Source organism: Pezoporus occidentalis, unplaced genomic scaffold, assembly GCF_034315485.1.
Source record: "Pezoporus occidentalis ecotype Australia unplaced genomic scaffold, CSIRO_AGI_Poc_V1 ctg81, whole genome shotgun sequence".
NCBI lineage: Eukaryota > Metazoa > Chordata > Aves > Psittaciformes > Psittacidae > Pezoporus > Pezoporus occidentalis.
This window is the reverse complement of record NW_026916170.1, coordinates 2,866,828-2,890,013: the sequence shown is the minus strand read 5'-3', so window position 1 is coordinate 2,890,013 and position 23,186 is coordinate 2,866,828. Positions and strand designations below refer to the sequence as shown.

The window sequence follows — 23,186 nt, the reverse complement described above, 5'->3', positions numbered from 1 at the left end:
AAGGTATAGAAGACAGCACAGACACAACCAACAACCAACAGAATTCAAAGTTGAGGATTATAGAGGATCAAATGCTGTTGATGAGCAAACCCAAACTAGTAATTAGAGCTTTTATAAAATGCATAGGAAGTAAGAGGTTTGTAAGAATTCTACTGATAGCCCAATTCCTTTTTGCTTCCAGGTTAGTTTACTTAACATTTGCTGCACTGAGCCGGTGCAATACAAATGGGGGTGGGGAAAGCATAACATTGACTGGGTTTATTCCAATCCTGGACTGAGAAGCCCATTAATTATGTGAGATTGCGCACCATCCAGAAAGAAATCACTGTTGTTTTCAACTGTTAAATCAAAATTACTAGGAGAAAAAAATCTGTACTTTTAAAGCAATGACCAACAACTTTTTATATATTGTCTATGATCCAGAAGGAATATTAATTTTTATGTGATATATCTGTTAAGAACTCTACAGGCTAATGAAAAGCTATACTGCATTGTTTCTGCATTGTTCAAAACAAGAATGGCTAAATTAATAGAACTATTCAGATGAGAAAACATAGTATACAATAAATTGTCATTAGTTTTAGGGGGTTTTATGCCCAGTCTTTAGACTCAGATAATACAAAACACAACAGCAGCAAAATGTGATCATAGATGCATTAATTTATCTGTTTTATCAGTTCAGTTCTATTTAAAGCAGTTTAAATGAGCTTTGATAATAAAGGGCAATGGGACCAGATCAAATGGTACAAGTGATTTGATTAGCTCCATACTAAATATCATGGGTAGATTTAATTTAGAACAGAGAGATCATGTCTGACTGTGGTAAACAGCTCAGCATCTGCTTTCCATGGTAACACCTTCATAGAAGAGAGGCTGGGATCTGCTGTCTTTGCTAAGCTTTTAACTACATCTTCCATTTCAAGCTTCTGGTATCTTCTCAAGATAATCAATTACAATAAGGAGAATGATGCAAGTTTCTAGAACAGTAAAAAACCACTGCCATGAAAATGCTCTCTAAATCTACTGAAAGCATAATTAAAATTATATAAAGAAGTCCTGGGGCTGAGGTTAGTGGCCAAGTAGAGCAACTGGGAGAAAGCCACAGCAAAACCCACATACCTAAAAGATTTCATCAACACAACAATTCCAGAAGTAACAAACATGGCACCGTTTTATTTTCTCAATCCCTGTTAAAACAAGGATACTCCTAATTTGCTCTCTCTTTCAAAAGGACATACAGTTCTTCCACTGCATAGCAACAATGGTTTAAATCAATACAAATACAATCTCATTTGTCTCCAATATATTTGTGTCAAAATTTTAGGAATGCAAAACCACCGCAGACCTAAATGACGCAGACCATTACCTAGCAATGTGTTCCTAATGTTCTCTCTCCTGTGAAATCTTAAACCAAAATCAACTTAAAAGAGTCAACAGAAAAACATATGCAAAGAGGCTAGACTACAAAAATCTCCAGCAAAGTTAAGACAGTCTTTACTCTTAGCACTGTATGCAAGGTGAGAGCGGACACCAACTACAGGATGGGTGATCATAGTAAGAAGAGCAAGCTCTGAGAGACATGGCACCACGAAAGCTTGGGAGAATGACTGAAATATGCACTGCAAGAGAAATGGAGATTCTGCATAAGGAGACTTTGGAAATTCTGGAAACACTGACATTGATGGAAAAGTTAATATAAAGAAAAGAAAGATGGTCAGTTTATAAGGGAAAAAAACCACCCAAAACCAAAACCAAGCGAACAGTTTGCAAATTTGTATTTAGACCTACCACAAAGCTGGTAATAGAAAATAACAACAGGCTTAATCTACCACAGGTAGATACCAAATTTTCCCTCTTTTTTTATTTTGAATGCACTAGCTGATCAAGTACCTATGGAGTAGAAAATCTCAGAGCATCCCTATGCTCCACCCTCCCAGCTGGGGTTGCCAGACCATTCTTTCCTCTCTTCCACTCAACCTCCCTGACCCAACTGCTTATACTGATCCCCTTTCTCATCCCTTGGAGCACAGCCTCGAGATCGATGTTACCACTTCAACAGCTTTGCTTCCTTGACTTTTACTGCTCTGGCCTTGTTTATTTTTATTTTTTTAAATTTAAAACTGATAGCATATTTGTTACATTTTTATTTTTAATGAACTTTGCATAATTCTAGACATCTACTTACATGGTGAATTTTCAGTCTTTCAGCTTGTAAAGACTATATATATTAATAGATTCCCAAAACATAATCTAATTATGATGAGTTCAAAACATTTGGTCTTACCCTTAAGCAAATCATTTGCAAAGACCTATCAGTATCTTAGAGAGAAATCGAATGCATACATAAAAAGGGAAAACAGCTTCTCTAGCTTACTACTAAATATTTATCAGATGAAATTGTTTAAAACAAAATCATCCCATTATGATTTTGACATAAAGCTAGAATTGCTTAAAAGAAAATTGAAAATTGGAATGGTATTATATGATCTGGAGAGGTCTGAAGCAGTGCTTTAGGAAAACATGGCTGGACAGACCTCCTAGCAGACAGATGCCAAAACTAGCCTTAGTCATATTTTATCACAGCTGAACTTTGCTCAAAAAATACAGAATTTCCAAAAAAGTCATTACACTGGCAGTGTAAAATGAGGTTACCGCACTAAAACCTCAAGTAATATATTTTTAAAACATGGGGTTAATTTACATTTGAGGTCAAATTTTGAAGCAAGTTATTAAGCCTCAAATGACTGAAGATACCTGATATCTGTATTCACAGAATGGAATCACATAAGTAACAAGGAGACATGGTTTTGTTTAAGGTCAAATTACAATGTTTATTCAAAAAGGTGCACTACACCCTTCTTTTGTGCCAGCAAAAGGATTACTGTTTTTGTATGTTAATGCTCAATTTCTAATATAGAGGAAAAGACTCATCTTGATGTCAAAACATATTCATGTTAAATCTTTTTTTTGGAACAAAGTTCATAACTTGAAAGCTCAAAGGACAAATAGGCATATTTTCTGCATTTCCTTTCTCTACAGACATATAAAGTTTCTCTAATATTAAGCAAGTCCTTAACACTGAACTTAATAATAAGTCAAGATCATCACTGATTCTCAACGACTTCTTTGCCTCAGTCTTCACTGGCACGTGCTCCAGCCACAACGCTCAAGTCTTGGAAGGCGAATGCTGAGAATCAAGACCTTGCACCCACTGTAGGGGAGGATAAGGTTTGAGATCATCTTAAAAACCTGAATGTGCACAAGTCCATGGGACCTGATGAAATCCATCTGCAGGTCCTGAAGGAGCTGGCGAATGAAGTTGCTAAGCCACTGTCCATCATATTCGAAAAATCATGGCAGTCAGGTGAAGTTCCCTATGACTGGAAAAAGGGAAATATAACCCCCATTTTCAAGAAGGGGAAAATGGATGACCTGGGGAATTACAGACCAGTCAGTCTCACCTCTGTGCCTGGCAAAATCTTGGAGCAGATTCTCCAAGGCACACATTCTGCTAAGGCACACGAAAATCAACAAGGTGCTTGGTGACAGCCAGCATGGCTTCACTAAGGGGAAATCCTGCCTGACCAATTTGGTGGCCTTCTGTGATGGGGCTACAGAACTGATGGATAGGGGCAAACCAGTTGTCGTCATCTACCTGGACTTGGGACTGTTCAGCCTGGAGAAGAGAAGGCTTCGTGGAGACCTCATAGCAGCCTTCCAGTATCTGAAGGGGGCCTACAAGGATGCCGAAGAGGGACTCTTCATTAGGGACTGTAGTGACAGGACAAGGGGTAATGGGTTCAAACTTAAACACAGGAAGTTCAGGTTAGATATAAGGAATAAGTTCTTTACTGTGAGGGTGGTCAGGCACTGGAATGGGTTGCCCAAGGAAGTTGTGAATGCTCCACCCCTGGCAGTATTCAAGGCCAGACTGGACAAAGCCTTGGGCTTGTCCCTGCCCATGGCAGGGGGGCTGGAACCAAATGATCTTAAGGTCCTTTCCAACACTAACCATTCCATGATTCTATGATTAATATGTTTAAAGTCTAGTTTAGTTATATGGGCTGTATGATTCAATTGCTATATAAAAGCCATCAGCAACACCTGAATGAGACTGAGATTTCGCCGAACTAATTTTGTTTTGATATCAGTGCTCAGTAGAAAAGGCAGCAGCACCCTTAAGCTAAAATACAAGAAGCAGCATTTGAGTGCTCAGGATGTATTTACATACCATTCTGAAGAAACTCTTTGCTGAATCATGATGTGGAAGAGTACTTCTGAACTAAAAGTCCAGAAACTGCCATTAACTAGTATGGCAGGCATACTTTTTTAGACAGATGGTTGTTTTTCTAATCTTGTCAACTATATTTTATGAGACATATTCTGAACATGTGCTAGGATGCAAGTCTGCCTTAATGCCTTTTGCAATCACAAAACAAAGACTGGTTGGCAAAGGCAAAAGTACACTAAGTGGCTGTAAAATACTACTATAAACAAATTGCAAGTTGATCTTTCACATACACATTTTTCATAACTAGACAAAAGTTATTAAATGGGTTAATAGGTATTATACTTACTTACTATCTAGACAGTTTTTATTATATAGTTATTATCTAGACAAAAGTTATTAACTATATAAGGTTTTATATATGTATAACTAAAATACCATAGATAATTAATATAGAATGTAAATATATAGTTCAGCATCATATTATTTCATTTGCAGGTCAGTTCCAATTCTGTGTGGGAACAAAGCTTTGATGTGTCTATTCTGTTAAGGAGGCTCTCAAACAGTAACCTAAAGGGAAGCTTTAATTGTATTTTTCTGTTTTGCTTTGAGGAGTGGAAGGGGCCCCCAAAGGGCTTGGGTTTTTTTTTGTGTGTGTGTTTTGGTTTGTGCTGGTTTTGTTTTTTTTTTTTCTTTTCTTTTCCCATGGTATCTTCTATGAAGCTATCTCAGGCTCTGGTTGGCACTTTACATGCCAGTGAAGAGAGAAACTGCCTAGCCAGAGTCTTGGACTCACTACAATCAGTAAGAAAGGTGCCAGTGGCCTCAAACCAGCTGTATTACTCGTAAGTATGAATACAGATTACTAAAGTATAAACTCTTCAGAACATGGCATCATTGCCTTCTTGTGTATGAAGAACTCTCCAAGCCAGACTGCCATCTTTCCTGTGTTGTGGAGAATCAAAAATATCGTATGCTTTTAAAACTGGTTTTACAATGCTGAATGTAATCATCCTTTAAATATACAAACTAAAACATCTTTTTTATCCATTTTCATTCAAGCAATGTATACATTATTAAGTTGAATGATTATATCCAGAGACACTATGATGGGGGGATGGAACTGAGTAGGGACGAGAAATTATTTTACATTTCCTTGATCAGATATATACAATTCTGCTATAGAAGATGGCTCCTATGATTGATTATTCTGTTTATTAGAACTAGAAGCAGGCTAGATAAAAGAGAAATAAACTTGTGCATGCACCAGTTGAACTAAGCCTATTTAAGCTGATTTAAGTAGATGATAAAAACAATTCATATTATAGATATTTGGGACACTTGCTAATTTATACTGGAGCTCACAGAGTAGCCAATAAAAAAACCACCCCAAAATGTTACCTGTCTCACATATAACAAAAAGTACAAACCTGCTTTGTTTTATTACAACTGATGTATTATTTGGAAGGGTGTCTTCCCTGTTCCTCATGTATTTTCCGAGTAGGTGACAGCCATATTAACCCAATCTCCTGAACCATTTATGAGGACATAGAGCACCAAGATACAACCCTGGGAAGTCATCTCACATGTGAAGGTCTGAAGGCAATATGGATTATTCAAAGGGAATGGGCTTCCCTCAAGTCAATATAAAGGCTATTTTGAGACATACTGCTCATACGATTGCACCCATGGAAAACTGGGTGTGCTGCAGCTGTTTACCTCTGCTCTTTAACTGAGTTCACTGTCCCTCACAGCTGAACCAGAGCAAAAGTCTGACTAATCTGTCCTTGCATTCTTTAAAGATAGAACATCCTAGTACGTTTTAAGAGACTTCAGCAAGAGCTGGCTGGAAATGGACTTTGCACAAACAATCAGAGACAGTACTAAAGTGTGCTGCTCTTTTAGTTCAGGAGTGGGCTCTGTAATAGCTTAAATCACCACAGCTTTTTCTGTGGTGGTAATTGTTCACTCTCTAACTATACCACTATGACTTTACTAAGTCAGTATAATCACACTCACGAAAGAAAAGCTTGTGCCAAGGTACTCCATTACAAAGACGAGTGTGAACCTGTGACCTTGTTGTATAAGTAAAAATGTAGTATAAGTGACATGCTTATAATTCCATTTTGATTAATTATACCTGAAATCTCACCAGTTCACACTGATCTACACTGTAACTCTACCATTAAGTAAACTTTTGAGAAACAATAACTGTATTCCTTTCACTTGCAGCATTCAGAGTGAAGATTAGACAGTAAAATGCCATGTTCACAGGCCACCTGAAGATGGAGATTCTTCTGAAATTAACTGATTAACTGAACTTGCACTATCACATCTACTTTGTGGCATTCCCACCACACCTATTCCAAACTCCTTGAACAACAGAAACCTGTTCAGCAGATGAGCTGATATTACTGAAATCTCTTACACCCTATCCATTTCATTCTTAAATTAAAAGTAACTAATTCACACAATAAACATCAATCTAGTAAAGAGTAATCAGTTTCTTCCTAGGTATGCATCACATAAATACTCCGTTTCTAACTGAACTCCGCATCTAATTTTGCCACATCTCACTTTCATCTTGCTTTTTTACACTGTAAGATTTTCTAGTCAACGTACTGTAACTCCCTATGCAGACAACATATCACACATGATGCCAACAGAGTCAGCCTCGTTACCCCTCTCCTATCAATAATAAGCAATGATAACCCTAATAATCCATGGAACAAAATCGACATGACCATATTTTGTTAAAACTTACTTTTACTAGTCTTGATAGTGACTTTGGCCATGAGTTTCAAAAGCCACTACTAACTTGAGGAAGTATTTTTGGTGTCTACCTAGTAGAAATTACTAAAGTGGTCTAATACTCATCATGTAAAAACTGTTGCCCTAGCTTGGACTACTAAACCAGTAAAACACAGGACTGAAGAAATTTCTGGGGTCCACTCCCAGACACAAGGGAAGATCTGCCAAAAATGGTAAATATCTTTGCAAAATCCTAATGTTTTCCTCTGCTTTAGCATTTCCTCTGACTGGTTCAGATAAGCGACTGTTACACAACTGCCTGAGCAGATTTGCACCGCTGCTCCTAACAATTCTCCAAAATCCATCAAGGAGCTTCTACAACATTTAATGCCAGGATGTTACATGAAATTTTCCTAGAGCTTTTCTTTGAAACCTGTACCATTTTCTACAGGCACAGATTAACATTTTCTACCTGACCTCTTTGCCCTAGACTGGTTAGAGGCATTCTCCCTCATGGAGAGAAAAGTCCCAGTGTTACTATGAGATGGAAAAGTGGTAAACCACATACTGTCACTCCCCGTTACAAAATCTCTGGCTAACGTAAGACCAGCTGTATGTTTCAGAAGGAAAATGTAAAAGATATCCTGGGGATCTGCCTGATCTTCAGAGTGACACAAAAAAAAAAGACTGATAATCACTTATTGGCTATGTATCTGGTGAAAAGTTGGGATGTTCTGGCCTTCGGAACAGCAACTCACATCTATGGCAAGAAGGATCATGATTTTATTCCTAGAATACTTTTTCAAACACCAAAAGGATAATCGTACTTTGGGCCTGCACATTCAACATGTAAAGTTCAGTTAATGTGGAAGTTCACATCTGGAAAACCAGATGAAAATTCTGCACTTGGGAGCAAGTACAGAGATGAACATGCGGAAGTACTCCCCTACTCCACTGCCACGATTACATAGTCCAAAAAAGGCAAACTGGGCCACACTCTGATTCTGGGTTAAGGGCATAATTAGACTGAAATATAAATTTCATATTAAAAAATAAAAAAAAAAAACAACAAAGCCCAACCAAAATAAACCTCTGCTAGGAATTAATTCAAATAGGGCATTTTGGGCTAAATGAAACAGACAAGAAAGCAGATGACCTACAACTTCTGATTCATGTTTTAAAGGAATACAAACACGCTATGCAGAAAAAAAACCAACAACCAACCAACATATATTTTCTTCTCTGTAAGTAGAAAACAAGCGTTTTTGCAGATAAGGAGGCCATTAGTAACCAAAATGAATGTTAAGAGACAACTTTAAATTAGCACACCCAGATAATTTGTGCCTTACTATCCTAAAAGTGTTTGCAAGAGTATCATTTCAATGATGCTAATTTTCAATACATTTTTAAACACCAGAGAAATTTAGTAAGACTGCTAGCATTTTCTGCCAATATTTGAAGATGGTAAGCGGCATGATCTCTGTAATTATAGAGTTCTAAGCTGTTATTAATCTCAGGGAAAATCACCAGCAAACTGATAAATTCACTGGGAAATGACATGAAAAAACTGATGCCAGTCAACAATCAACAAGATTTTATAGAAATTTGGTCAGTAAGACTGAAAGTTTGATTTAATCATCTGATTGTTATCAGATGCTATAAACTGTGGTCAGCTACTCCATAATGAAACGTGCATACAGCCCCACAACATTCCAAGTGAGAAATTATTATCAGTATCATCAAATGTGACTAAGAGATATAGAACAGCAGCTATTAACAGGAAATAATAATTGAATAAGTGCTCTAATTTCTCCAATAAAATCATCCAGTACTAGCTCAACAACATCTAAGAGTACAAACGATACAAAAGTAAATGTCCTTGATAGCGTTATGAATGTCAGATTGGCTAATGAAGGTAGCAGAGTGGTTTTTCAGAATCATATGGATTGTTTTGTAAGACAGGGACTCTGCATTACAGCCAAGTGGACTTACAAAGAAAGAAGAGGTGAAGAAAAAAGGAAGGAGAAAAAAAACAAAAAGGGAAGGTGAAAAAAGGAGGAGAAGAAGACCAAGAAAATGGTGCATGGAAACTAAGGGCTAACAAAATAAATGCAATCTTCATGGTAAAGATTCAATACAAATGCCAGTGAAACCTTTACGAGAAAAAGGAGTAATAAAACCCACACACACGTAAGTGCGTAAGACCAGAGATACTACTTTTGTTCACAGCATTAGTGAATACAGTTGTGTAGCCCCAACATTGTTTTCCCAAGATTTCAAAGATCTTGTTTTCTCGTTTTCTCCATAATTCTCAAAAAAAAAAAAGGGGGAAGAATTCTCCTTAAGATGTTAACCAGAATGCTCCACATGCTGCTATTAGCATAACGAGGAATTTAGAAAGTTGCGTAAAAAGAGCACAGCAGCAATTTGAAAAGGCTGCAGAGTATCAATGAATGTTACATGAACACAGAAACAGTCTCTGGTCCATTCCAGTAGGGTAAGAGAGCTCAGGCCTAATGTTAGGACTAGGCAGTACTGACTGTGGTGTAAGCACAGTGGTAAGACAGATCTTACCACTGATGTGTTTTGGGCTTATTTCCTACCATAGTAATTACTTAACACCAAAGCCACTTGAAGAATCATACAATATTTCTTTGCTTTGATACTTTATGGTTCTTCAATCTGTAGCTTACAAGCCAACTCTGAATAAACGTAGACTTTTTGCCAAACATCTCTATTTGAGAGAGCTGGACTGCTGTTGCCTCAAACGAGAGCACGGTTAGAAGAACATCATCACATGTATGCAAAGGAACTGCTCACAAGGGAAAAACCTGACAGGCAGTTGGAAAGGAAACTGTGTACCCGAGGTAAGCGCTTGTTTGGCAATTACTTTTGGTTTACCTGGTCGTGAGACCCTTGAGCTGCTGAATGCTGCTCCTCGAAGGCTGCTGTCAAGAGTCTGGGGGTTTGAGTTACCATGGAGATCACCGCATCTGACAGCTGAGGGGGCTGCAACGACAGACAGAGGTACCCGTGAAGCCTGTTTTCATCACCTCATCAAAACACGAACATCTTTTTGCTTCTGGTGTTCACCAAGGTACAAGCTCCCACGTCAGGAGCTTTGGCAGAACCGTAAAGGAAAAAAAAAACCCAAACCCATCATAGAAAGAATTAGAAAGGCAAGGGCAAGCCCCAGTGCCTCACAGCATTTGAGTGCTTTGCAAAGCCTTGTGTTTTTTCAGGAACCTGGAAGAGTCCTAATACACCATGAGCTTGGTTCAAAAATTTTCAGCATCTTTGGTCAAGTGTAACATCAGCAAGCAATTCATCCAGAATCACTGCTGAGCATGGGACTGAAATGCCAGCACGTTGCTTCAGAACAGTGGGGGGACACACAAAGTGCTCCCAGAGAAAGCCTCCAGTGGGTATTGATTGAGCATCACTTCTGTGCAAAAGGAAGTAAGCAGGCCAAAGAAATTACCTTCCTCTATGTTTGGGGGGAAAAGTCTAAAGGAAAGCATTTATGAAAATCAGACATGAAAGACAGCCTAGCATTCTTCTGCAGTAATAAACTTATGTGCAGACTTCTCCATACCTGCCAACAAGCATGATGAATAAAGCCTTATTTTGTATGTCCTCTACCATTTGACTGCCATGTATCTAGAGTAGTTTCATGCTTGTGCACTTCAAACCTTAAGACTTCTGCTCAGTTTTTATTTATATAATTTAAGAATTAAATGCTGTTAGTGAAATGAGATATTCATTGGAGGGTTTTTAAATTAATTACACTCTTCCACACAAATGTCTAACAGCTTTTAAACCTATACATTAAGGAACGTTTTGCAATATAATCAATTTAATAAATAACATATTTAAACACATCATCAGGAGAACCTTTCATAAAAAACAGTTCTAATTCTGTCTGCAGTACTACAACATGTTCCCATTTACATCACCGTGAGACAAGCACACCATTTAACCAAACACAACTGCTCACCTGAGAGTTATACCTATTCTAATTGGAGACGACAAGAAATGACTAAGCAAAACAATTCATCAGCTACAGGTCTGTGGTTTTTCTGTCTGCTAAACGCTATGAACCTCCACCTACCTGACTGCCTATATAATTACCTATCTCATTCTCAGATGGCGTTCTGAGATGACCATTGTCATCTTTTCATCTTATTTTCAAATTGTCTCCAATTTCATCATTCCCTGGAGCATATTATGTTTATGCAAAATACAACATGCCCAAGAAGTGTAACTGTGTAAACGTAAAATCTGAAAATGCAAACAATAATTAAAGTTTTTTTCTGTTACAACTTCTCCATGTCTTATGGGAAAACTGTTGAGAGTATTATGTTAAAATCTTCTCTATTGAACACACTGGCATTATGCTGTGCAACAGTAGCTAATGTATCCTGGTGCTGCTCTGATGACAAACAGCAGGAAAATAACTGGCTCACCTGAAGGCTTTGGCAAGACTCATGGGGTTTAAAGGACACTGTAGAATACCAGCTACTCATATTGTAGCACTGTAGATGGAAGCACTGTTACTGAAGAAATGGTTTTAATTCTTTCTGGCATAATTATACTCTTAAATTGGTTGAGCCTTGTTTTCATTTGTTCTGCTTACAAATCCTACATACTGGCTCACTGGCATCTTTTATCAGTGACAGGATCACTTAAAGGTCATTCATCTTCCCATGTGCTACAGAGCAGGGAGAACGCATCAGTACAGGCAGCACTGGGAACACAGGCTGGTAGAGCTAATCGAACCCTGTAATAGGACTGGTTTTGGTTACCTTGCCAGACAACTTTTCGGTGAAAACATTCATGCTGTTTCTCTACCAGAAGAGTGTTTCTGTGTGAAGACTAGAGTCATGTAAATAAATTATTTTCAAGAATGAAACAAGGGGAAACAGACAAATTAGAGATTAAAAGATATGATTTATTATTATATTACCCGTGTTAGTGACATTTGAAAATTACATAGTTTTCCCTTACAACTGGGTGAGAGCACACATGTGGATGGTTGTAACAATTTGTTGTGGTAGCAGATGCTCCTACCCATAAGGCTTTATTCAACAATAAAAGTTTCTTAAAATCTAAATTTCATGCAGAAATCAGTGTTAATATAAGCTTTGAAATCAACAGTACACAAAGACACAAAATGCTTTTAAATTTTCATAGGCAGTACTAATATTATAAACTATGACTACCTACAATAGGATGAAGGTTTCCACAATTGAGAAAGAGACTGGAAAAAAAAAAAATGCAAACCAACCAGACATCACAGAATACAGCTGCAAAAGTGATTATTGTAGAAAATACTTTAATATGAAGTACTTGGAGAAATCAACATATATAGTTTATTAAAAAAAAACACCAAACCCAGATGACCTGATTATAGCACCTAAGTATTTTCATGGGGAGAAAAGTCTAAGTACCAACTAGCATGCTAATCTAGCAAAAAAGGGTATACACAAAACAAATCAGCATCTGAAAGCCAACATCAAATGCAGATGAGAAATAAAGCACATGCTTTTCATCACCTGTGACTTTAGTGTAGTTATCAAAAGGAGAATGCAGAGATCCTCCATTTGTTGATATCAAGGCTCTGTGGGACTTTTCTAGGAGAGGAATTTTTGTGAAAACACAAGTTATCCAGTAGTCATATATAGATAGGCAATGTTTGCAATATGGAGAAAAGGAGTACAGGTGATGTAGCCATCCCTTCCTGGTTATACACGGAGGATATATTATGATCCAAACCAATTCTCTGGCTTTATAACTAAAGCACTGGATGGCGCTGAGCACTGTGCATACTGAGCCTCTGGTGCTAGCACGTAGCGACATATGTATGCACATATACAGTGAAAGACTGAATGTGTGTTCAGGTCGTATGTGAAGGCAGAGAATTACAACCATCCTCACAGAGACACGTGGACTAAATTCTGCTGCAATTAATATTCTGGCTTCTAATTTAGGAAGCCTATTCTTTCCTTCATGATCTGAAAGGACTCAGTCACAGTAGAGTAGTAGCTGGAGCTCTCTTCACAAGGGTCATTTGGGGCACCAGTGAGATGACTGAAGGCAGGCAATATGAATGCTGTTTTCTGATGCTGTGTCTCCGCTTCACAGGTGCAGAGCAATGAATAACAGTACTTTGTGTTTTTAACCACTTGCCCGTCTTGTGTCTGCGGGCTGTAAGCTTTCTGGGCAGAAAAAGCTTTCTTCCAGTTATTTCAGTGGGTCAAGCAAGCAGTTCCCTGCCCTTGGTAAAACCCAGGTGCTGTCGCAGCCCCACAGCACCGTGTTTCCAGTTCTCTCCCTGCAACAGCAGCCTTCCTCAGGGTACAGACGTAACATGGGCTTCTCACAAAAGGGGGAATGGGAGAAGAAAAAAAAAAAAGAACAAGAAACGGCCTAAATGTTACACTGAAGTGCTCTCATAATTAGCAACCTTAAAAATTCCAACCCTTAAGCAAAGATAAGGAAACAGACTCAAAGTGTCAATTTAGCTCACGTTAGTACTCTTTCTATGCCTTGGGCTGCTAAGGTGCCAGGATATTTAACCATGTTTAAATAGCAACTGAAAATAATAGGTCAGAAATTTCATTCATTTTCACTAATTGTAAATCTGGGACATGCAGTTTGACTCTGGATGCTGCACTACTTTTGAAACAGAGAAGTCAGCCAGACAATGCAAATACATCCATCGATCTTCTCTCAGCTGCAACATCGGGCACAGCCTCTGTGAAGCAAAACCATGGAAAACCCTGACTCCAACTCACAGTCTGTACAAAACCCCCTGGTTATATCAGAAGTGCAAATTTAACTGAAGAGCACTAACACTGCCCTTCATCCCCATCCCTGCAGTGCCAGTTGGAAAGCAGCTGCCTGCCAGGACATGGCAGAGTACAAGCTCACAGTCAGTGCCAAAGCTGCACAGCACCATTTGAGATGTCAATAAAGTGACATTCTCGTAAGAGAGGCCTGAATTTGGTGCTGCCCTTAGTAGGCCACAGACAAAATACTGCATCTATCTACTCCTTTATATGTAGATTTCCTTTTGCAGGCATCTGCATAACTTTAGGAAACTGAAACTGGGGGCAAGATTTATAGGAGGCACTTGAAATTATCAGCTCTGCAGGTGGCCAGATGAAAGAGCACCTAAACAGTATAGTAGATTTCCTCTTCATTTAAACTCAGACTAATTAGTCACATCATTTAGGAAGATGTTTTTGCAACTCCAACTAAATTCTTCTACATAGATATAGATAAATATTTTTCCAATCTTATCTGTATTTAAATACTATTCTGCAGTTTCAACTAAATAATTTCATTTATTTTTACTAAACAATATAGACAAGGAGAAACCAAACTAATAACATTACTGTTCTCTTAATGCTGTTCCACAATAAAAAAGAAAAAAAAAGATTAATTGGGTAATAAAAGTATTATCCCTTTTCTTTCTGGCTTTTAAAGGCATGGGAGAGTTTAGATGATAATAAACAGGCCATCTTCAATAGACACTGACTTACAAAAAGCATTTTTAAGAAATTTCACTGTATCTCTGGGAAAGAAATGCAGGATACCTAGTACACAACATGAATATTTTGCTTTCTTTGAAATTGATAAACAGCTTTAGTATTTTCAAACAACCCCTGGGGGGATTATACTCATAGTAAACCAGAACGACATGGAAGATTCCAATAGGACATCAACAATTATGCCACCCTTCTGAAAAAAAAAACCAACCTACAATGCATTTTCTAAAGTGATTCCTAAAAAGTGCACGGGTTAGTGAAAAGAACATTCCAACTTTTGCAAAACTTTTGCTGATGTGCTGGGTTTTAGTTTCTTTACGGATTAACATTATATATAAATACAATCACAGTGGTATACCCATAGCTGTGGGTACCCCTGGGGTATGACCAGCAATTAGTCTGTACAAGGATCATGGATAAGACTGTAGTCACGTGGAGCCAAAACCAGGAGCACACAACACAGTGTGCTGGGTTTCTACAGAATACCTATGCACTGGAACTGCAATCTCTGTCCAGAAAAACCCACACAATGCCTACCTATTAATGCATTTGCCTTAAGGTCTTATAGAGTAAATGAATACTATTTTATGATCAAAAATTTATTCTCTAGACACTCTTATATCTCTCCTTCCATCATAGCTGCCTCCTCTAAAGGAAGTTAAGAGAGGTGTCATCTATCACAGATAAATGTTCAGATTTAATGAAGGAAACAAACTCATGAGTAAGTCAGAAATCAGAGAGTCAACTTTGAAATAATTATTCATTATAGTACTGGTGCAAGTTTTCCCATGGTAAAATCTGAGCCAAAGCAACAAAAACTTCTGAGAAATAACCCCTGTCTTCCCAGGAAAAACTTAAAACTACTTAGACTGGAGAGTTTCTCCCCAGAACATGTCAGTCGTTCAGGTACAGCTCATAGAGCCTGGGCTGCCACTCTGAAGCAAGTGCCTTGAGGAATCACAATACCCCATGTGGAAACTCTTTTCGTGTTTCATCTTCACTAACTCTCTCAAAGCTAGTGGACATTGTGAAATTAAGGATTTCAAAGGCACCACCTTGTTAATTTGGATATATTCTGACACCCCATTCATGTAGGCTCCTCTACAGATAAATTAACTCTTAGCATCCCAACCACTAGCTCAATACAACCAGTCTTAGAGGCAGACTGTAAAGCACAGTTACAACATCAACTCTCAAAATCATTTACCACAGTCAACACGTTGCCTGCACAGATGCTTCAACAGCTTTAGTTTTTTTCTGCTTCAGCTGTGCACTTCAGTGTAGATACTCTTTCTATCACGCGCAATAGTTTTGGAGACAGAGACAGATGAGCTATCTGCAATTATCTGATGGGCCGGTACTTTCAGCAATAATAATGAATTAATGGAAAGCTTAGCTGTTGGTAACCACGGCAGGTACCAATACCGAAACTGCCTAGTATTGTAAGAGGATCTTCTACAGTACATGGATTCATGGTGCTGTGGCCTACAGCACAGCAATTCTGACAATTTTTTTTATCAGGAAGACAGAACATGTATCAAATAGCACAACATTTATCTTACCAACCCTCAGGCAAACCAAATGTTATTTTTCTAATTAACAAGTCCAGATTAAAAAAAAAAATTCTCTCTTGACAGTAACTCATGAGATTTCTGCTGAACTTTTTAATACATGAAAGAAAAAAACATGTCTAGGACTGTTGTGATGAATACATAAACAAAAGTGGTTAATTATTAAATCTGTGATACTGCAGGTAGGTGGGAAAGAATTATCCCTTTCAGAAGCACTGAACTGTAATCCTCTCATTTGTCTATTTAGCTCTACCTCAGGCAAAAGCATAGAACAAACAGAAAAGAAGAAATGTAGTCTCCTTTGCATTGCCCTAATAGTCACCATTAACTGATTTAAAAGTAAGCGCAAGCTTAAAGAGAAAACCACATAATTTAGATTAATCCATGCAACTTTTGCTCTGAGTAGATATGTCATTCTAATCTAAGAAATGAACTTTCAAGTCTTCGCCCCTCCCCCCCCCCCCCCCCCCCCGTTGTGCAAATACTGCATCACTTTCAGCATGCACATTTTGGAAGCACCCAACTGCAGAGCAGGACGTGAAAAGATTTGTTTCCCACATTTGGAAAATGCAAAGCGTGTACAGTTTTCTCAAGGTGCATCAGTAATGTGAATTGCAGCCCATGACAAAGACAAAGCTAGTACAATTTTCTTAAACAAGATTTAATATGTGTAGCCAGCATCATCAACTTCATTTTGGATTAGGTATAGTTCCCAAGAAATTTTGAAGGTGGGATACAATGGGCACCATGGCAGTATAATCTTGATATTGTGGAGGCATAAACTGCCATTGCAAGGTCAGGTTTTATGAGAAATGACTACAATAGACCTACTAGGAACAGAGATGGAAGGCACTCTGGACATGCCACAGGGGATCTGGGGAGCGGCTTGTCCCCAAAAGACGTTTTTAACTTCATCTTGGGTGGAACTTTAGCTACACATCACAGTAACCAGATGTGCATATATGGTAATTAATGTATTTAAGTCACATTTTACTTTTACATTACAGTAATTGTATGAAACACTCTAGGCTAGAAGCTGCTGAATCAGGAAATGGATCAGAAGCTAACTAAAATGCCTTTCTAGTTATTGATTCCTGCTCTGTTTCATGTCAGCTTCCTAGAATCCATTCAACACAGGCACGAAAGGGTAATGAGTTTCTGAACACACACTCTAATAGTGCACACTGCATCAAAGCTTTCAGTAATTGCCTGGATGCTGCTTCCCAGCAGTACTAAACAACTTAAATATAATTAGCTGGAAGCCCTATGGGCTGCATTTCCCCACTGGAACACCTCTTACACTAATCCATTTATCAGGCTGACAGATGACTGAATCACTGGTACTATGGGCACATTCTACTAATAATACTTCTCAAGCCAACATTTTGATTTGTTCTTTATCTGGTACATCTTTTACAAAGAAAAAAGGTGCATTATTTCAGGTAGGGAGAGAGACCAGAAGAATACAGTACATTCGTCTATTCCCAGTACTGAGCAATGTTTTGTTTGATTAGCCCACTGAGTATAAAATGCTAGAACTATCAAGCGGAAAATGGAAACGAAATGTATACATTATGGAATTGTACAATGCCAAAAATAATAGGGAAACACACAAACACTGAAAGGACCTTTGGAAGTTTTCCAGCCATTCAAAAGTTTTCAGAAGTTTGGATATGAGGATAGTTTTCAGAGTATCCTGCCTGAAGATGGCCTGACTATAGCCACCAAGCAGAAACTTCTCCATACTACTTACTTCTTGTACATCCTTCTGAACAATAGGTGACAAAATAGATTTTAGAGTTTGTTGAATTAAATGCAAACAGACATGAAGTGAACATCAAGCTGCCACACAACTGTGCACTTTACAAACTGCTAGAGAATTCTCATGAAAGTACAAAAAAAAATTTAATTTCTTCGGCACAGTTTCCTGATGTAATAAAAACTATTTTATTGTCGTATCCCTGTGGCTTTTATTTCCAGACATGTTCCAATAAGTGGACCTCTGCAGGGGCTGAAATTTTGGGCATTGCAGACAAGGTCCTCCCAGATGTGCCACACTGTTGAAATGAAGTCACTGTAAAAATGCTAAATCCTCACCAAATTCTTTTAAATAATTTAAAAAAATATAAAAATCTAGGATGTTATACTCTTATGCTTTCTTTCTAACAAGTTATGGGACAGGAAATAAAGGACAAAGCTGGTGATGGGCAATAAGAAGATGTAGAAGAAGAAGGGGGTAAAAGGTGCCCTTCTTTTGGATCCATTATATTGCACTTAACAATCCATATTCTCTGGCTTAGAATCACCAAGCCCCAGCTAGAGTGGTAGTGTTGCTCCACCTGGTTATTACCCCTGGATGTTCTTATCACAAACACAGAAAATCTTGATGTCACAAAAACACAGATCATGAAGAAATGACTCATCGTACTCCTATGTGAACCTCACTAATATGCTTCTTGTAAAGTCAAGACTCAAATTCTCTTAAAAATAGTACTGCAAGTTAGTTATCCCATGGCCTCATCCTTTTACCTGGAAAGATGGCTATCAGTATGAAATCAATTCCAAAGACTGACTACAAAAGCTTTACTTAAAATACTTAACAATGAAAGAGGTAAGTAAAATACATTCAGCAATTATAACCTGATATAGCTTGTGAATCAAGCAACAGCAAGATGAAGTACAGCCAGTACTTCTCAGGACCAAGTCCAACCATACACCTCAGAACAAGGTCAAGGAACAGCACCTACTTGGACATTACCAGACTAGATTTTTGAAAATGCAATCCCAGGTACTTACACTCCCCAGTGAAGTTTTTCCTAGCAGGTTATTAAATGCTGAGCTGTTTGAGATTTCTTCATGTGAACCCAGGGCAGAAATCTCAGTTTCACACGCACTCTCCACCCACTCCTTCCCTCCGGCCTGAAACTGGAAAACTCATCCCAGAGACACTGACACTTGCACATCAGCCAGCCAACTTCCCTGTCATTCAAAGCCAGCCTCTTCCTTCCCAGCTTTATCTCCCCTGTTTAGTGCATTTTCTACTTCTACAAAAGAGCAGACAGTATCCTGAGCAAGGGCTGCCCCAAACCATATGAACCTCAACACTTGTCAGTCATATTTTCACATGAAATGCAGAATTTCACACTCCTGTTTTCACAGACTCCTTTCAAAGGCAGGGGTACTGAGTGGAACAAACACCAGATCTAATCAAAAGAACATTCTGAAGTAAAAAAAGTTGAAAAATCTTCTCCTGCTTTTAGCCATTTTTAATAAAACAGATCATGGTGATGAATTTTTCTAAGAAAGAAACCATCTTTGCCAGGCAGAGAATGTAACCTTACCTTCATTTGTATGCTTTACAAAAAAGCTGAATTTCCTGAGTATTATTTCTTATTTGAAAGAATTCTTTAATTCTTCAGGTAAATAATATCTCTTTAAAGTGCTCCCAAAATTATCACATAAACAGATTTGTCCCTTTATTTTATGCCAGGGGCAAATATACAGTGGCTTATGTTCAAATAGTTGCACTAAATACCTTGGGTTTTTTAACAGAAGCAGAAAAAAAAGTCAGAGGAGAAGAGAAGAATCACTGAAGAATAACACTTACAGCTGGATTCACACTCCCCTCACTACCATACTTCATATGGTAGGACTTGGCATGCTAGGCAGTTAGATACTGCAAAAATGCAGATGATTTTACAAGCGCAAATAAATGTCTGTTCTAAAAAATCATGGCAGAAGTGACCTAACTCACTGATCTGCAAACAGAATACTTGTTTGTAATATCTAGTTGAGAATTAGATTTTTATCTTCGGTAACTACTATCTTCAGCATTATAAAGGTACTGAATTTTCTTGCAAGACACCTTCTGCGCAAGTCTCTATCATTAGGCTCCTGACTGGACCAAACCCAGAACAGCTCAGTCTAACCCCAGAGCTGGCAGTGCTTTCAACCAGGTGTTGGAGTAGAGGTCTCCTGAAGTCCCTTCCAACCTGAATTAATTTTATGATCCTACAATAATAATCTCTCCATATTAAATTACATATGCTTGCTGTGCTATTTACATAGAAAATAAGGAAATAAACATAAGAGCGCAAACTTGCATACTGAATCCAGTTTCAAAGTTTTAAAGGTATCAAACACGAGATATTCTTTCTGATCACAGGAAATTTATGCTGGTTAAGCAAACACTAGAAAGCTGAAGACTGATGACTAAAGACTATTTTTGTTACACGGCAGATTACCTTCCAACATTACCTTTTCCTTTTACCTAATTCATTTGTAGAGCTATAGGAGTAAGAACTATTTATATTAAATTACAGTTTAACCATGTGAATTGTAATCTTCCCCCAATTAAAATGCATGACATGCAGTAATAGGTTATGCTGTCTGGATTATGAAAAATGTAGCTGAGAATATTGGCTAGAGAAATACACTAAGTGATAAGAGAAGGAACATGAATTTATCTGCAGAAAACAGGGCTGTGAAAAACCTAAGCATTTCAAAACATGAAGACTAAAAAAATCCTCCTCCTACAACTGTCACATAGACACTGTGGTAAAGGGCACTGGCCTGGCACCTTCTTGGTCTGAGGAACCCAATCTTTGCGCTCACCAGTAACCTCAGCATTTCACCACATTTGAAGTTTTTCATAAAATAAAAGTCAGCAGCAGAAGAGAAATTCCAGAAAAATAAAAATTCAAAAATATCATCTCCATGTTACTGGAAATAATTTCTCTAAATTTTGGTCCAGTTGATTAGTTTACCTGATTAGCCTGGTGGCTGATACTAGCTGTCTCATCATCCTATGCCTTATGAGTGCAATTAGGTATTTTACTTCTACGCTGAAACAAAATTCACCTCTTTTGACCAGTGTAAATGAGAATTTTGACCAGTATATATGAGAAAAGTTTGTTTTTATAACAAAATCAGCATAAATTCCTTTAATGAATATCAATAAAGTATTATCTCTCAACACATAGGCTGTCCTGTGCTTTAATGCAATTCTGATACCATAAATAGTATGATCTACCCATTGTTGGCTTGGTTTATTTCATTTTTCCACCTACTTTAAGAGGTATTTTAGCTAATAAAGCTCACAAATTTCTATGACTCTCTAGTATGTATTTTATAGAAGGGACACCAAGAAAGAATAATCAAGATCTTAGTAAACAGCTATGCAAATTATTCATCCAATACATGGTTTATATTCTCTATCTTATGGTATGTTCAGACAAGCTCATGAAGTATGTTACAAAGCTGTTACCAAAAATCTTAATAAAGTGTTGAAACTGAACTTTAAAAAAGACCAACAAACCAAATGCTAAACCACACCAAAGACTGAAGATTCAACTAATTAGTTAAACTTGTTGAGGAGAGAGAAGGAGTTTTGAAATGTGGAGGACGGAGAAGTTAAGTTGCTTTCCTTTTTCCTGAAGCTTCTTCTGCCTTGATATCCCAGCATGAAAGCCCAAAGGTCCTGATGCTGTTGCTTCAAACATAATTTCTCGAAAGCTTGCAAGGATGAAAGAGATAAAGAATGGAAATGGGAAAATGCTTGTTACTTCCAGCACTGTGAAGTGTCTTGCAGTGCTTAATACTTACCAGTGCATCAATTTTATTTAATAAATTCTTCTAGCTCTGTTCAGTAAATATCAGTTTGTTTTTTCAAATGCTAAAGTAAGAAATTAAGAACATCTGAAAGTGATACAGATCAGGACAATTACCTGAATCACAGTGCAGACGGCTTAAATTAAATTTTATATATATATATATGTGTGTGTGTATATGTAGATCTACACACACACAGATGTATGTCCTAACATAACACTACACATTTGTAGCACTGCACATTTTATAGCACTGAATTTTATGCAGCCGGTATGTGATGTTAGTTTCAGTCAGCATTAAAAGGTGATTTTTTTCCCAGGGTCTCAGAAGTGCAATTACCACTGACTTCAAAACAGAAGGGAAGCGGCCTGCAATTCCTGAAACTATGTCAGTCTTTTCATCTTTGAAACTGAACTCTCCTTTTGCAAATTGAGAAAACTATGAAAAGTGAGAGCAAGTGTTTGCACAGAAAGGTATCTGCTTTTATTGTGCTGTATTAAATGAAACAAAGGTTTTATTTCATGCCAGAACATGTCTGGGGTGTTCATGCCATTTAATTTCAATTCATGTATATGGATGCTGATGCCTAAAGCCGGGTTGTATGAATATTCAGTCTTCATTACCACGAGTGGCTTTTTTGTATTACATTAGCAAGAAAAGAAGGACATAAGAGCAAAAGATTCACTGAAGTCAAAGAAGAATTATTATAATGATAGCAGCTGATCCAAAAAAAAAGGATCATTAAGAGCCTTCTTGCATCTCTATTTGCAGACTTTATTTACTTTACATCTAAATGCTTCAGTGAGACGCAAGTTGCTACTGCCATTTTTTGAACCCAGCCTTTGAAATTATTTAGGAAAATTCTGAGGCAGGGGTGCAGAGGCTTAGAAGGTCTGCTTAGAAATTTTGAAGGCCAGGTATTGAAAAGTTCAATCTCATCAGCATAGAAGTAAGTCTGGCCATATTCTCCATTCTATTCACTGCAGTGTGCAATTTCAGGCTGCAGTCTTTCTGAGTACTTCTTGTTCTGAGTGAAGTTTCCCCTGGTGTAGCCTTGTTCCCTCGCTTCCTGCAATTACTCTTCCCTTCCTGCTGAACACTGCTACCCTCTATTCCGTATCTACGGAATAACTGCTTATGTCAAAATGATTCTCATTAAAAGAGTTCATAGAGTTGGTGTTAAAAAGCGTTTAAGCTAACCTAGATTATAGTGAACAAATCAGGTTAGGGAGTGACTCCATGATCAAGTAAATCTTGTGGGAGCAATGCTGAACAGTTAACAGCGGGGGACAGCAGCCTATTCAGCCAATTCAGCTGCTGCCAGAACAAAATGTGGGAGACAGAGAACTGCCCTCATTCTTAGGTTTTGTTGCTTTCTTTTCTTAATATCTGAAATCCAAAAATTCTTATTCCTGATTCAGGCTGCCAGGTTTCCTCAAAGTAATTACCTCTCCAATAGTACTTGTGTTCATA

The 23,186-nt window shown here is 37.8% G+C and overlaps 1 protein-coding gene across 6 annotated transcripts in view; it reads right to left on the bottom strand.

The window, feature by feature from the left end:
* Nucleotides 1-23,186, bottom strand: part of TBL1X (transducin beta like 1 X-linked) — a 193,253-nt gene that overhangs the window by 80,057 nt on the left and 90,010 nt on the right. For 4 of the 6 annotated variants that reach the window (XM_062603635.1, XM_062603638.1, XM_062603636.1 and 1 more), the window contains one exon: nucleotides 9,881-9,988. The exons of the other annotated variants lie outside the window; for them this stretch is intronic. The gene's annotated coding sequence lies outside the window, so the exon portion shown is untranslated. The remainder of the gene's footprint in view (nucleotides 1-9,880; nucleotides 9,989-23,186) is intronic. 6 annotated transcript variants of the gene reach the window in all.